The following is a 6,630-nucleotide window of genomic DNA, read 5'->3' as shown; positions in this document are numbered from 1 at the left end:
TTTTAGAAAACATGAGGGACCCAGGCAATTCATCAAGCATGTCATCAAGCCTAGGAATGAGATGCCTATATTTAATGGTGATGTTATTTATGGCTCTACAATCACAACACATTCTCCATTTCCCATCCTTTTTAGGTACTAACAAAACAGGCACAACACAAGGGCTAAGGCTCTTTTGAACCCAACCCTTCTCCAACAACTCTTGGATTTGAGACTCTATCTCTTTTGTTTCTTGAGGATTTGTCCTATAGGCTGGTCTATTTGGTAGACTAGCCCCAGGCACTAAATCTATTTGATGTTCAATTCCTCTAAAGGGAGGAAGCCCAATAGGCCCTTCCTTAGGGAATATATCCTCAAACTCTTTCAAAAGATTTTCAATTTTAGGAGGTAGATTCTTAAGCTCAAGAGTTGTGGTAGTACATGTGAGTGTTCCTTTACACAGCAGGAGGCATGAAGGTTATTCAACATTGAGAACTTGATTTAAAGATTTCATGGTTAAAATGTTCTCATTTTAAATGACCTTGGGAGAAGGAAGAACAATCTCTCCCGCCTCAGATTCATCTTTATTTAGCTTTTGGACTTTTTGCGGACATGGTTAAAATGTTCTCATTTTGAATGTCCTCATCTTTCTCTTTTTCTCTTTTGTTCTTCATTTGAAGTTGATCCTCAGCCACTTGTGATGGCAAAAGAGGATGAAAACAAACTTTTTAGCCTTGTGAGTAAAGGTAATCTCATTGGTGAGACCATTGTGCATTATTTTCTTATCAAATTGCCAAGGTCTCCCCAATAAGATATGACAAGCTTCCATAGGTACTACATCACATAGCACACTATCTTCATATTTCCCTATGGAAAACTTGACCTTTACTTGATGATTGACTGCCAAATCCCCATCTTCATTAAGCCAATGAAGTTTGTAAGGTTTTGGATGAGGTAAGACAGTCAAAGACAACTTGTCAACCAACCTAGTACTGCAGCAGTTACAACACGAGCCACTATCCACAATTAGAGAACAAGTGTTTTCCAAAATTTTACACCTTGTGTGAAATATGTTCTCTCTTTGTGTTAGTTCTTGTGGACTAGGTTGATTGTTAAGGATCCTTCTAACCATTAAAAGGTCCCCATCACAAGGGTGAGCATCTTCTATATTAGACTCGTTGGATTCCTCACTTCCACTCTCACTTTCATTTTCATCCTGGCTGTTATATCTATCAACACCCCTAAGAATCATGGTCCTTTGGTGGGGCATTGAGATGCTATGTGACCTCTACCAAGACATTTGAAGCATTTGATTTCACTTGTGCGAGTGTGTGATGATGCACTCCCCTCTTTCCCTTTCCTAGATTCTTAGGTGGCTCCTCCTTTTTCTCTTCTTTCTTAAAATCTTTCTTAACATAAGAGTTAGTTTGAGCTTGATTTCTTTTTGAAAAAGATTTTCTCAAATTTTGTTGTTCTACCTTAATGCATATTTGCACCAAATCATTCAAATCTTGGTAAGGTAGAAGCTCAACTCTATCTCTTATATCAAGGTTTAAGCCACTTAAGAATTTAAAAATGGTAATGGACTCTTCCTCAATTATTCTCGCCATCATCATAAGTAACTCCATTTTCTGTCTATATTCTTCCACAAACATATTTCTTTGTTGGAGTCTTTGGAGCTTGTTCATGAGCTCCCTATTGTAGTAGGAGGGAATGTGTCTCCTCCTAAGGGCTGACTTAAGATCATTCCAATATTCAATTGAAGGTCCATTACTTCTTGGCCTCTCTTGGACTATAGAAGTCCACCAATACATAGCATACCCTTGAAAGCTTAGGGTAGCAAGAGGCACTTTCCTTTCTTCACTAACTTGATGGCAAGCAAAGAGTTGCTCAACCTTCATCTCCCAATCCAAATAAGCTTCAACATCATCCTTGCCTTGAAAGTGAGGCAAGTCTACTTTAACTTCTCTAGGAGTAGGGTCTTTTCTTTGCCTCCTAATGTGGGAAGGTTGTTGATAATATTCTCCTAATCTTAATCCTTCCTCTTCCCCATATATTGAAGCTCCACTTCTAGACCCTTTGCTAGAATTACTCGTACTTTTTAGCTTATTTTGGATTTTCTCATCTCTTTTCTTTAAAGCTTTGATTTGTTCCTCCAAGAGAGCAATTTGGCCATCTCTTTGTAAATTGCCTCTTGTTGTCTCCATAGTTCAAGTGATTTGAGTTGTTGAGAAACATGTTTTAAACTATGAATTGAATCCTCATAATCACTTGCACTATGTAGGGAGGGTTGGCTAGCCATGATTACTAAAAGCTAACTAAGAATTTCTAAAGAAGAAGTAAATAGCAAACTTCTTGAATTATCTTCCAGGAAAGAGAGGTGAATCACTTGGATTGCTTACTTACCAAGTCTTTCCTTGCCAATGTAATTCAAAGAATATTGCACAAAACTTCTAAAATAGAATTAGACACACACTAACAATTAAGCAACAAAAACAAAAAATTGGAGTCTAACTATGCGACCTACTTTGGTGAGGCTTGATGTTGCAAGACACACTCACCGTCTACAAGCGCTTTTACTATTTAAGAAGGTTCTAATTAAGAGATGAGAGAACACCTAAGGCTCCCCCAAGACACTTAATTAGTCCAAAGAGATAGAAGAAAGAAAACTTGAACAAGTGTTTCACTCCACTCTTTTCTTTCTTCTTTTGTCTCACTCAAGTGTTTGCTTTGAATTTTCTCCTTTGTGAACTTCACTTGTAGCTTGGAGTTCCACTTTGGTTTCCACCTCCTAGGATGTTACCTCTAAAGAAATCTTCCACCAAGAATGTAACACCAAACTAAAGAAGCCAATAAGGAAAATCAAGAAAAGCTTAAATGAAAGAAGAGCTAAACTCAAGTGGGATATAGATGAAACATACTCAAAGATTTAATAAATAAAGACAAACAAGAAATAAGGCAAAGAAACAAATTAAGCACTCAAATGAACTACCTAAAGAATGGCACTAGAATGGATTAAAAACAACCAAAAACAAGCTAGAAATCTGCACAGAATTTGAATTTTCAGCCACTACCAGTCCAAAAACGTTAAATTCAGCCTCTACTTCAACGATTTATCATTTTTTCATTTCTCAACATTTTTCAATGATTTTTGTTTTCTTTTTTCGTCTATGTTTTAGCTACAAGAGGAAAAAATCAGATCTGGATTTGCAATAGCCAATTGTTTGTGATATAACAAATACAAAAAGTGTGCAAACAGACAGAACTGGAACAACTATAAAATGCAACAGAAAAATGCTCTCAAACTCAAGTGATGGTAGTGATTCTAGTGTACTTCTTTTGCCACTTTCTTTTGATCTTTTCTTTTGATTATTTTTGGCACTTGCTTGTATTCTTTTTGTGCTCTTTTTCTTTCTTTTTTTATAGCTCTTACAGCAGCTAGTTTCCATCACAAATTAGAATCACCACCACACTATGCTTGATCATTTGCATTTTAATAGAAACAAAAGAGAAGGAAACTTAAAGGAATCAAAAGAAGATTATGAAACTCAAGGAAACACAATGGAATTTAGCACACTTTGGCCACTTTTTGGAGACATATGAGACACATTCTTTGTCTCCTTTTGTGCTAGAACGAAATTAGCCTTGCACACACCATAGTTCGCTCTTTTGTCTCTCATTTTTTGTAACCTTATTTGACCTAGTTTCTAGAAGCTAGGGTTAGGTTTTTGTAGAGACATCCTTAGGTATCTTTTATTTTCTTAAAGGCCCCTAAATTCTTCTATATAAGGGGTGCTCCTAGAAATGTAAAAGGGTTGAACATTTTGAAGTAAAAACACTCTTGTGTCTCAACCATTTGTGAGAATTTCCTCCCTTGGGAGTGAATACTTTTAAGCCTTATCTTGCATAGCAAGTGGCGGTACACATCCACTCATCTTCAAGGTTGCCATGGCTTCTAGCCTAGCCTTGTAGTGGCGTGCTTCTCACATTTTTACCATTTCCTTCCTTTCCATTTTATGTTTTCTTCTTCTTTAATTGCTCTTGGTTTTCTATGATTTGTGTGCTTTCCATTTCCTTTTAATTTTGAATCAATTCATCATCTTCTTGTCTTGAGCTTTGTGAAAGGAACCTTCACATCTAGATAACTTGCTATCTTAATGTCCAATGGGGATTTCACTTAGCTTTCTTAATCAAATCACACCATATTCAATAATCTTAAAAAGGAACAAGATAATCCTTCATCATTTGGTATCTAGAGCCTAGGTTGTCTTGAATATGGTGTTTTTCATGTGCTAACCTTGTCTTGTTGTAGCTATCGTTGTATGATTCAAATCCACTTCCATTGCACACAAAAACAATGTTGGCAAAAACTGTTCACAATTTTAAAAGATTAAACTGCACCTGCACAGTGATCCAAAAATTACGTTCTTGATGTCAAAAGAAAGCTCTATTAGTCTAGTTTCTAACAAAAAGAGAACCAATGCATTTGGAGTTTTGTGGAGAGAGCTATGGTTGAAATAGTGAGCAAAGGGCAGAGCTGCTGAGATCACCACGAATCAACGTTTTTCAGGTTATGTTGGGCAGTTTTGTCTACTGTTTTTGTTACTCTTCGTACTCCAAAATGTGGTTGGATAACATGTCTTTGGATGCTTAGTCTTTGAGCCTCAAATCCATGAGTTTAAATGCATGATAGCTACATGTTTGTGTCTTTGTGTATGTCATGTTGAGTCTTTAAATGTGTCTAACTTTTGCTTGAGTCATATGTCATATGCTTCTTTGAGTTTTCTTATTCTTGTTTCTAAGTATTTGAGCTATTGCATGAGATCTATGCCTTCTGTTGTAGCATGCTCCATGAAATTGATTTTGACCTAATTTTTAAGGAACTAAGTGTTCAAGACACCCTTAAATATCCTTCTCATCATCTTAAGTACCTAGTTTTGAAAAGAAAAATTATTTTCATGACCAAAAACAGTTTGGCCTAGAGCTAATGTGTTGCTTGGTGAATCCATTTGGCCATTTTTACTAGGTGTTATACTACCAAATTTTATACTTGGATTTTGGGTGATATTGGCAAATTAGTTCCATGCTTTAACTTGGTTATGATCTTTCTTAGTCTATGCATAATTTTAGGTATAATCTTGGCTTGTTCAAATGCTTTCCATAGAGTCTTTAAAAGTGTTTTTCATTGCTTTAGTCTTGTTCAAGTTTTGTCTTTAAAACAAAATTTCCTTAGAAGTTAAACTTTCTTGTTTTTGTGCTTTTCTTGCTTGTCACTAGGTGTTCTTTGTTGTGTCTTAGTAGTTTTTGTTTTCTTGAAATTCTTGGGATGTGTTGGCCGAATCACTTGTCTTGCATTTGAAAGGTTTTGAACAAGTTTTTAAAAGTGTTTGCTTCACTCCTTTGGTGGATTTTGAATGCTAGCCTTGCCTTGTTACTTTGGGAGAGTCATCTGAACACTTGGGTTACAATTTGGGTTGGATTTGGTCTCAATTTTCATGTTGTCTAACCTCTAATCCATTTATTTTGTCTCGGATTTGAGTGTTTTTGTTGTAGGAATCATGGCAAGTTCATCAAATGCACTTATACCAAACAAAAACAATACATTGATGAGATTGCTTCGGGGATTTGGAGTTGTCTAGGAAGGAGGCCTTTGAACAATTGAGAAAAGACAAGGAGCAAAGTGACCTAAGAATCCAAGAGCACATTCAAAGGCTTGAAGCTAGGGAGAAAAAAAGAGATCCTTGGAAAAGAGGGCATTCTAGGCGCAACCCATCATAAGAGAAGCAAACTCCAAAGATTCCTAAGTTCTATGGTGGAAGTGATCCCAAAATCTTCCTTGATTGGGAAGCTAAAGTTGATCAAATTTTCATTGAAAATCATGTAAAGGATCAAGCACAAGTTGATCTAGTAGTTTTAGGATTTTTGGAGTATGCCAATACTTGGTCGCATAAAGTTTGTAAGAATTATGACCAAGGGCCACCCGCGGCTTCTTGGATGGACATTAAAACTCTTATGCGTGCTATATTTGTTCCTCCCTCCTATAGGAAGGAACTTATTATAAAGCTCCAAAGGCTTCACCAAGGTCCTATGAGTGTGAGTGAATACTTTAAAGAATTAGAGTCTCAAATGCGTAGGGTTGAAATAAAAGAAACTAACAAAGAGAAAATAAAAAGATTTGTGAGTGGTCTTAGGAGAGACATAAAAGACCAAGTAGAGTTGTATGAGTACTCCACTCTTGAAAATGTTTTCACACTTGCCCTTGGGATTGAAATTCAATTGAAAAGAAAAAGAAGGGTAAAGAAGAGTTACTCACCCAACCACTACTTTAGTCACTCATGGAAGGGAAAGGATAAAAAGAAACATGATAAGTTCCCTTCTAACTCTCATCAAGAACCACCAAGCAAAAGTAAGTCTCCAAGTGATCACATTCACCATTCCACTTCTTCAAGATCAAGTTCCATTAAATGTTTTAAATGTCCGGGTTATAATCACATTGCTTTAAATTGCCCAACCAAGAGGACCATGATCTTAAAGAAGATTAATGATGTTGAAAGTGAACACTCATCTCCACATTCTCTTTCAAAAGAATCTTCTTCCTCTAATAAAACTAAAATTTTTGAGAAAGACCCTATGTTATTAAGGCACATGATA

At 36.2% G+C, this 6,630-nt stretch overlaps 1 pseudogene; it reads right to left on the bottom strand.

Annotated features, from left to right (window-relative positions):
- Positions 1-563: 563 nt before the first annotated feature.
- Positions 564-2,203, bottom strand: LOC146881628 (uncharacterized; annotated as a pseudogene).
- Between the last annotated feature and the right edge of the window lie 4,427 nt (positions 2,204-6,630).

This window comes from Vigna unguiculata, chromosome 11, assembly GCF_037176805.1.
Source record: "Vigna unguiculata cultivar grain cowpea cultivar isolate G323 ecotype 2 chromosome 11, ASM3717680v1, whole genome shotgun sequence".
NCBI lineage: Eukaryota > Viridiplantae > Streptophyta > Magnoliopsida > Fabales > Fabaceae > Vigna > Vigna unguiculata.
The sequence above is the reverse complement of the archived record's forward strand: the minus strand, read 5'-3'. Positions and strand labels throughout refer to the sequence as shown.